Here is a 10920-nt window from a genome sequence, read left to right on the forward strand (position 1 = left end):
TTGAAAATTTTCTGATGCATAAAAGTATTTTTATTCATAAAATGAAAAATACTTTGCATGTTGAATAAGCAACATGCGAAAAGAAAAAAAAGCATAAGAAAAATATTGCTTTACAAACATTAAGACTTAATAAAAAAAAAAATTAATATTGTGTGTATGAAACATTGTAATATTACTGATAATCTGCCAAATTTTGTTAACATACACTTACTAATTTAAGTTATAGCATGAAAACTATAACAAGCAAAAAATAGTTACAATGTCGGTTCTCGGGACCAAGCCCATGATGAAACAAAAATCCCTACTTAAAGAAATTAACATTTTTTTCAATTTTACTTTAAAGTCCCACCAAGATTTATTATCATTCTTTCTGAATAGTAACTTTATTGCAACAGAAAGATCACCTCCCAACATCTATGTATTCTTCATTTACATATAATTACACTTGTGGTCCCAGTAAGGCCACCTACAATGAAACTACTTATCTTGCATTATTTGCCAGAACACATTGGAGTGCCCTTAAAGATTGGTACTTACTTCCAAATTTTTGTAACTGCTATCCAAAATCACAAACAAGATACTAATCACATTATCAATGTAAACAAATTTAAAATCTTAGCCACTGGTAAATCAGATACTGAATTTCTCATCGAAGAAATAATAAAAATCATCCCGAAATCCTTAAAATTAAAATTTTAACTCACTCTGGTTTGCAACCTACTAATTCTGTTCACTTAATTTTTTTTCAGCATACTGTTTTTACATAAGTTTAATGTTGAACTTTTATTTTGTCAACTTGTTATTGCATTAGTAGAAAAAATCAGTGCGTGTATCTTTTATTCTTTCAAACATAATGAAGATGGATTAAGCACAGTCTGAAATGTGTAAATGTTATCCATTGCATCAGTTGTCTTATTTTATTGTCCATATTTTAAATTAATCACTAAAACTGTATCATTAGGAAATACTACCAACTAAGAATATATCTTGATGACATAAAAACTTAATATAATTCCCAAAACAGCCCTGAAGGACACTGCTAGTTACGTTCTCATAAAATAAAAAAAATTCCATTTATCATAACCCTTTGCTTAATTCATGGGGTAAATTTTCTATACTTTTTACCTTTTCCACTTATTCCACAAGAACCCAACTTACCAATTAATCTCTTGCGAGGCACCTCATCAAAAGCTTTCTGAAAGTAAAAGGTATACAACATCAACCTACATGCCATCATCCAAAAAGGCCTTATTTAAAAATTCCAAAATACACCAGTAAGACAAATACAAAAAAATTCTAAAACCATGCCAAGAGTCACTAGTTAAAAAATAAGGCATAAAAAACAAAGTTTTCAGTGTTTATCTACTAAGATTCTTTATGGCTTAAGAATAACATCATTTACCGTTATTCTCAAAGAATTTTTGAATCTTTACTAAAACACCAACTTGTTCAACAATAGATGATCCCAACCCTTCAGTTATACATCCCTACCACAATTTCTTCATTAAAAAAAAAAGTAACATCTTTTGCCTTTCCATTCTTCCATAATAAAGTCCCCTTAATCTCTTTAAGGACAAATATTATTACTGGCTCTCTTTTAAGAATTAACTTACAGTAATTTGATGTTTTTTGAGGTTAAAAAAAATCTTCCATGCTGCTTCTTCATAATATATTTTTAGTACAAAAGCTTTAGTTACATATCAGATTTTTGTGAAGATACACTTCCTAAATTCAGAACTATAGACAATATTACTTCTCCAATACGCGGTTGGTCCAATGGACGCACCTTGAGCACATACAATTAATACACGGATGCAAAAACCTTAAACATCCAAATAATTGAGGCAGAAAAGCAAAAATCTTATAAATTGAAGCTTAGCTGTCTTTCATTTCAATTTTTAAACAAAGCTTAATTGCTTTGCCTGTCTTTCAATACTAAAAGTCCAAAATATATATAAACAACTGTTTTCTCCAGACAGTTCCAGATGAACTTAACATATAGACAACATGCAAACATTTGGTCCTTCAAGGCTGTTCAACACACTCACCTCTAAGAAAAAAAAAACTTAAACCCATCCTTTAAGTTTTTAAGCAGATCATTAATTTACCTCTTAAACTATTGTAAGGTGCCCACTTTTATTATTGCAGACAGCAACTCAGTTCCCAAGACAATCATCCTACTAAAAAAAACAAAACCTTTTTAACTGGAGGCCTATCTTTTACTAATTTTAAAATTTGTGACCCTCTCATATTTTTCTCTTCCTAGTTGAGCACAAACAAATTAGAGATCTTTATCCTACTTATCCTTTTGCTAATCTTATAAATTAGCAGTAAGATTAACTGTTATTCTTCTTTTCTCCTGAAAAAATAAATAAAAAAAATAAATAGATGTTAAAAAAAGGGTAAGATTTTCTTTAAGTGAAATCATATTTTACTCAATGATTTTGTAAAACTATTTTTCCCGCTACAGAAACCTATACCTGTCATAAAACCTTTCCAACTTCCCAACCTCTGATCACCATGAAACTCCTTACTTTATTTATTCATATTTTTCAGCAAACTTTACAGCATTTTAATTTTCCTCTTTACAGCTGTCGGTGAATGACACGCACAACCCATCACTGTGGGGGACAATTAAATAAATTTTGTGTCTGGTGCAGGTTGGTACCTTTGGTAGGAGCAACTGGCTTATATTTTCCAGAACAATGCAAGTCTTTAAAAATAGGAGTAAATTTGAGTAATATTAGCAACCTTCCAGTCCTCAGGCATACCCACTGTCAACTGACCTATCAAGAATGAAAGACTAATATTCGATCCCTGACTTCCTTTAAAAGCATCAGGAAAGGCAGTTAGGTCCTGGCACTTTTTATTCACCAACAGAGAATTAATACTGAGAGAATTTTGGCCTATCACTGTATTTCCCACAGGTTCAAAAATATGGTTAACATCCTATCTTGTAAAAACAGGGAAACAATCTAAAAGCTCAATCATCTCACTAAACAAAAAGCTTACCATTGGCATACTTAAAAGTCCCAAATTACCATTTTAACAGTTTACTTAACTTTGAAGTACTTAGAAAAACTTTTCGCTACTACTTTTAACATTTTCCATTAATTGTTTCTCATACATTTTCTTGTTTTAACCAAATCCTTAGATTTTTAAGAGCTCTGCACATCTTCCATCCCAGCTTTAAATTTAAACTTCTTAAATTCATGTTACTTATCTCAGATTTTCTCCTTTAATCTTGAAACCTCAAAAAACCTTGCTCCCTCACTACTTGACTCTAATCTATGTATCTAAGTCAGTCTCCCATATTCATTGCATTAATATTCTAACCTGCAACAGCCCAAGTCTCATGGATATCATCTGTTTGACAGGGTAGCCTAAAACAGTTGACAATTAAAAATTTTCTTCCTTGAAAATTCTGTATCATAGCCCATAATAGATTCAACCTCTTAACTATATAGCTTGGGGATTAGTGGATTTTAATAACTAATTATTAGTCAGGCTCATCAAGTTATTGCATTTAACTAATCAATTATTCTAACATGAGGCTTGGATAGTTGGAATTAATTGAAGATGATAATAATTGGAAATGCTAATTTTGGTTAGTTGATTATTTTTGTGACATGAAAGTAACAGATGCTCATAGATAATTGATTACACCAGTTAACCATGTCAATCACCCAGATATATTTGACTTTTTTTTCCTGTTTGAACTGGCTGCAGCTTTACCTTTATATAAAACAAAACTAATTCCCATTTCCTCCCTTTTTTTAAAAAAAAAAGTTATCCCTATTAAGTAACTTACAACTTAGAGTATCAAAATAGTTCTACTTTTCTGTCCAGAATATCAACACATTCTATAATTTATTTTATTTTATCAATTGTCAAGTTGTTGCTCTACATTTTTTATGCTTCTGAATGCAAATAACCATCAGTATCATTGAGAGTCCTCCCTTATATATACCTCCTGACCATCATCATCTTCATTGCTAGCAGCCACATGTTCAAATGTGTTAAAGGTTATATGAATGGCAACTGAACCTGCCACTAAAGCTTTTAACTCTTCTACTACTGTACACCTTTGTAAACTCAGAATTCTCAATCTACCCTCCACGAATGCAACTTTTACCCTAACACTATTCATTTCCTGTTTTCCATCCTTGAGTTCTGCTCCAGATCTGATATTTCTTCAAAGCTATTTCTTACTTATCCTAAAGTAAGTAAGCTCTGTAAATAAAGAGTACTGTCTTTCTAAGCCTCATGAAAATCACAATCAAGACAAAATTCTCAAACTTCTCCAATCTTGGCACCTATTAAACCTTATAAACTCCATTCCATTTATTCCTGTACTATCTTTAAACATAACAAGGTTTTGTTAGTCTTAATTATTATCCTTCATCTATTTAGCCATCCAATACTTGTACAATTAGCTCAAATTAAGCTATTTGATAGTTCACACATTAAATTGCAGATAAATCTAACATTAAAATATACTTCTATTAATTAATACCAATATTATTACTAGTTCTGCAACTGTGGTCAACACCAGGCCTAGTTACATGCTAATTCTATATAAATTAAATTTTCAGCAGCTACTAAATGATAATGGAAACAATCATTTTAATTCTTAATCTAAAAAAATCACCTGTTATGATGACAAAACCTTGTCAAAACGTTGTACATTTGCTTTTATGTTAAACTTGTATTAAAGTTTTCTTCACTACCCATTCAAGCCGTCTCCAAGCATTATTAGCCTCAAAGTGGGTTCCTTGTCATCAAATATTAATTTTGTATGCTTCAAAATCTATGACACATGAAAGAAATTTCCAAAGAGTTACTCAACAATTCCTATCCTTAAAGTTCCCAAGCAGTTCTTTTCCACCTGCTTAACTTTTCAGATATTTCATTCCAATTAACATTAGCTTCAATATACACTATGAACATAACTGTTGTGCATCTTTTAGTAAACCAAGTATTTTTCCTCTTTTTCCATTCTTAAAAACAATTTATCTAAGATTTTACTTCTTTCCTTAATCATATTAACTACCTTACACAACCTGTTTATTTCATTCTCTAATTGTCAACTTTCCCAAAACAATCTAAAACTTTTCCTTCATTAAGAATGTTCAATAATCTTTTAATTTTCATTTAAGCTAAATGTTTTTCATTGATAAATAATTAATTTCTCTTTTAATCTGTCAATAAAAAGTTTTTGGTTGTAATGCAAAATTTGATAAGAATACATTCCTTTTCAGCTTCATGTAATTTAGTCAAAATATGAAAAACCTCCCAAGCTTAATTAACATTCCTCCTATTCATGATATTTTTCTCTCAAAATTTTTTGAAAATTGTAGAAGGAAGCTTTCATAAATACAATATAAATATCCATGCAATGTTCTAGAAATAACATGCTATCTAACATACTTATCAAATTAAGTTTTGTTTTGGTGATATTTGCAGTAATGACAGATAACAAAAACTTGTAATACATTAATATGGTAACTATAAAGTGAAACAAGCCACTTATATATGCATTTCTATATCTAACATTCCTGAAATTCACATTTGTGTTACCTTTACTTAAGTAAGACTTCTTTCTAATCACAATAATATTACAATGTAATAATATATTTTATTCAAAATACTTTGCCTGTTTCATTATATAACAGATGAATCAGTGTAAGATAGGGCAACATTTTTTGTTTTTCTTCCACCAGGCCAAGGCAAAAAAAAATAAATACAGTAACAGAACTTGACCTCTCTTTACTAAAGATCCAGTAATTCTCACTATTACATTTATATCGAGAGATTTGGGTTACAGGTTCTAGATCTACCTTGGATGGCTATACTTAACATTAATTGAATATTTTGTAGGTCCCAAGTATATGACAGTGCAGCTCAACCGTAGTTAACCCTTTCAGCACTGGCTCAGACCCTGGGACCAACCCCATAACCATTTTTTGCTTGTTATAATTTTCGTGCTATAACTTTTAAATTTAGCAAGCGTGTATTCATGAAATTTGGCAGATTATCAGTAAACATTACAAGGCTCTCATACGCAAAATATACGATTTTTGGTATTAAGTCTTAAGGTTTTTAAGTAATGTTTTTCTCATGCCTTTTTTCTTTTCGCATGTTGCCTATCCAACGTGCAAAGTAATTTTCATCTTAAGATTAAAAATGCTTTTATGCATCAGAAAATTTTCAAATTTCGCATGCAAAATCTTATAACTTATAGATAATTATCAACCATTTTTTTAGAAAAAACTTTATATTTTAACTTATTTTTACTATCAAATCTCTGTATGGGTTTGATAGATTTGACCGATCTTGTAACCACCATAAAAAATTGGGAAATAAATATAAATTATGCTTTTTTGTTCTAGAATGACCACAAATTATAACTCAAAAACATATATGTTTATTCTAAATAGCTTAAATGTCATAACATTATACATTTATATATATATATATTATTGTCATTATATTAACCTTTCAGCCGTGCCTGGCTAGCATCCCATGTGCACCCATGTTACCGTATCCAATAATATAAAACTGAACCTTTACAAAGTGACCTGTCTTGGCTGTGTTTTAGTGGACTGGTATTTTGTAAAATACAGTCCCATTTCAGTTATGATACATTATAAATGTATATACATTATTACTATTTACAAACAAGTTATTCAATTTATTTTTCTTAAAACATAGAACAGTAAATAAAGGATAGCAAACAATTATATCTTCTAGTTATGGTCTTTGTACTTATTTACTGCTTGCCATCAGTTGTTAAGTCTTATACACTTTTGCACGTGGAGGATGTGAAATGAAATAATTTTTTAGGTTTTATACATACATTTGAAATAACGAAAAAATCACAAATAACTACATCCACACCATAGGATTCCACTACAATTTATCAAGCTCAGTAACTAAGCTTTATTTGGGTCTAAAAAAATATGAAATTTTGAGCAGAGGAAAGACCAACTTGAAGTCTTGTATCGAAAGAATGAGTTGATGTAATATTTGAAAATGGCTGAGAAAGCCACCAGGGGGACATTCTAAGATTTCAATTGGCTATTCACATCATAGACAGATGTAATTGCATATGAGGAAGTTTCCAAAAATGGAAAGAGGTGGGCAGGACCACTGTGTTTGATTTAGTACATGAGCAATATCTTAGCAAATAGAAAAGATAAGAGGTTGTTACTTTATATTAGAGCTCGTCAATATCAGTAATATGAGTTGCTAATTCATAAGAAACTACAGACTTTGTATTACGACATATTGTGCTGTATTCAACATACCACATAACACACAAAAGTTGATGTTTAGGTGTGTTTTTTTTTATATTTACTTTCAAATTAAGAAATTAAATAATGTATAATACTAAAATTTGTATTATAATCTAAAATTTGATACGAAACTTATTGAAATAAATTCATAAAATTGTACTTCAACAAAATTTTGAATGAGAGTCAACAAACATTGACATGGCCTTTGACCCTTGACCAATGTGGAGAGGGTTTATGTCCTGTGGAGTTGATTTGGCCATTTTAACCAACCTTGCAACCTCAATGTAACCATTAAACTATACATACTATAAATCTTAATGTAATAAATGTATCTTTATGAAATTTGGCAAGCTTTTAGTAAGCATTACAAGTATTTTTGTACATAAAAAATTAGAGTTTTTAACTTAACATTCTCACTAAACATTTGTCTGTGAACTTGCGAAGTCAGATTCTGACTAGTCTGTGTGCAAAGTGATCTATTTTAAGATTAAAAATACTTCCATTTTAAGATTTTCAAATTTCATAAATATAACCTCTAAAACATTCTAAACAAATCTGTTATTTTCACTACTCTAACACTGTATACAGGCTCAGTTCATTCGACTGTTTTGTAGCCACCACACACACACACATACAATATATATATATATATATATATATGCATAATAAATCTAAACTACACACCATTTGTTTGCACAGCCAAAACTAATATAATTCAAATCTGATCATTTGGTTTATTGCTTTACTGTCAATTAGGTTAGTGCTGAAGCATATCATCACAGTGGAAAAGCTTTGTGTAAACAAGTATATTGAGTTACTAGCATGCTGCATTTGTGAGACAAACTTCTGCTATTGAATATTTTTATTTAATCTTTTTCATTTAATTTTTCTGATCTAACCTAATATGCTTTTAATTTTACATTTTACTTACTTTTATAACAATAAATAAAAAATATATAAGACAAGAAACCTAGTATTTGGATGTAGGTATCATACTTTCTTGCTCTAAGAAGTCTTGATTAAAGTTAGCCCTACTTTTGTAGGGAAGTTGCTAGAACTTAATGTTTTACACAAGTATGCAATTTAGAACACAAAATATTAACACTCAACAAAAAACAATGTCCTAAAACTATTACAATGTAAATCACTTTCTAAAAAGCAATATGTACATTAAAAATAATTTTCTTACCTGATCAAGGCAATTTCTGAGATAAACTGATACAGAATAATTTAAAACTAATTCTGAGAACAAACTAACCTCATAAGTAAAGCAGTGAGTTTAATTATCTTTCTACTGGTTATAACTAATCCAATGACACATGTCAAAGAATTATCACAAAAGTGCTAGGATGGGTGTGATATATGTGAAATGTGCTATTACTTATTTAAAACATAGCATCCAGTAATCATTTAATCATAGATTTAATACAATAATGTCTGATTCAATATTTTTGAAATGATTTGTATGACATGTAGCCTAATAATGTATCAAGATAATGTCTAATTACACAAGTAAGATTTTTTTTCAAAGACCTTTTCAGTTGTCCTCTATTTATCTGCAGGCATCTAGAATATCTTATAAAATGCTCTCGTCAATGTGCAGTCTCATGCTTTATACTTTGAAAAATTACCCACGAAGTAGTAATGGAATATACATACTGGATCTTTAGCAAACAAAAATCAAGGTCCAGTACATATCTCTAGCCACTTATTTCCCTTTAACATACATAATTCATTTGTTTCACTAATCTAGCTGGCCAAACCTCACTAGTATTATTGGGATTATGGCTGAAAATATTAAAAGCAATGGTACCCAACTGATGAAACATTGTGTTTTTGTCTTCACAAGTAGAAATAAAAGACAGTATATTTAATTAGCTATAATGATAGCCAAGTTGATTTTTAGTTTTCTTTAAGTACACATCTTACTTTTATTGTTAATCTAAATTAATTACTAAACAGTAAATATTCATATTATTCCTAAGGGCCATATTAACACATTATTGGTCAAAGGAGCTGAGCTTCTACAATACTGACAATTTGATCAAGTTGCTGCAAGAAAACAAATCAAGATTTCATTGTTGTTTTGGAGAAAATCAATAGTTTTTGGTTGAATCTACTAAGCTTAACACAATCAAAATGCTTGTTTTGCAACTGTGTAAGAATTGGTTATTTAGCAGAAAATTCAATTTAGAATAAAAGCAACTCTAAAATGCTTCATCAAATCAGTTACAAGTTTACAATCCATGTACATGACCTACATGTAATACGCTAGTCACTAAACTTAAATTAAAAACAGTTTTAACAATGAGTAAGTCATATTACAGAGTGCTGCTAATGGATAATGCCTTATTAACACACAAAAATAAATGCTGAATAATTATTTACACAAAACAAATTGTAATGGAAATGACTGAGACAACATAAGATTGAGAACATCAACACTACAACCTTATTAATTAGTTTGAAGAAATGAAAAGAAGAGAAGCATAAAGGCATTTATTTCATTCATTTAATGTGAGCAACATGGGTTGTAGTCTTAATATTATCTAATTTGTTAAAAACAAAATATATCAAGTATTTTGATGTTTTTCAGTACGATACTGTTCTAAAGCTTTTAGCCTCCCTCATGTTGCTGGCTTTTTACTAAAAATAAATTGTTTTTGACGCTTCTTATCACCATTTAGAAATAACTTAACCCACACTAATTAATTAATTAACCAGAACTACGTTGCCTACAGGATACAGTATTGATTATTAATATGGTGAAACAAATTAAACTGTTTACATACATGTTACGGGCTTTCCAATCATATTATAAATTAATATTTACAATATTTACATTTTTTTAATAACGTGTTGTTAATGGCGTTAATTTTAGTATTACTTTCACTGTTTCACTATCGGAAATAAGTTTCAAACTTAAACTAGTAATACTACTACTATAGTATTGGTAAATGTAGAGTTATACTTATACAAGATTAGGAAGAAGAAATAGAACACGTCACTGACATAGGCTTAACCTTAAGTTTAAAGAAATATAATTTGTGAAAAGGAAAACAAAAATAAAACAAATTAGCCACATATAATATTAATAATACCATGCATATGATATAACAAATAAACTCTCATCAATGACCTTACCAAGTCAATAATGAATTTAACATCCAATTGCCAACACTTCGTTCACAAACTATCCTCTGCCACGTAAGGTAGATATTTGCGCAAGCGTCAAAATTCTTGAGTTTTTGTATATTTGAATACCAGGGGCCGATAGCAAATCATTTAAACACTTTCATAAGAAAAGGGAACTTCATATAATAGAATTGAAACAAAGGCATATATAATTATGTTTAAACTCTAAAAATACTTTTGTAACTCGAAATATACATTGTATTCTACATTATGCTGTCTTTTAAATATCATACTGCTCGTTATTTTTTGAGAAAAAAAAACAAGAAATAGTAAGGACTTGAATTAAATGTATATATATATATATAGAAATATGCATATCAATTCGTGAAATACTTATTGATTAATTGACAATTCACGGTGTACCTCATTCTTGTGAATTCTAGTGATAATGTAAGAAGCAAAGAAAACCAAATGTATAATTAGATGA

The 10920-nt window shown here is 29.5% G+C and overlaps 1 protein-coding gene across 2 annotated transcripts in view; it reads right to left on the reverse strand.

The window, feature by feature from the left end:
- The window catches only part of LOC106461763 (protein transport protein Sec24C-like), a 56704-nt gene extending 46187 nt beyond the window's left edge, over window positions 1-10517 (reverse strand). Inside the window, exons 1-2 of one of the 2 annotated variants that reach the window (XM_013921611.2) lie at window positions 10443-10517; window positions 1159-1195 (exon numbers count right to left, since the gene is read on the reverse strand). The gene's annotated coding sequence lies outside the window, so the exon portion shown is untranslated. The remainder of the gene's footprint in view (window positions 1-1158; window positions 1196-10442) is intronic. The other variant, XM_013921612.2, reaches the window with a different exon arrangement.
- Between the last annotated feature and the right edge of the window lie 403 nt (window positions 10518-10920).

The sequence above is a fragment of the Limulus polyphemus genome, unplaced genomic scaffold (assembly GCF_000517525.1).
Source record: "Limulus polyphemus unplaced genomic scaffold, Limulus_polyphemus-2.1.2 Scaffold1026, whole genome shotgun sequence".
In the NCBI taxonomy this organism is placed as follows: Eukaryota; Metazoa; Arthropoda; class Merostomata; order Xiphosura; family Limulidae; genus Limulus; species Limulus polyphemus.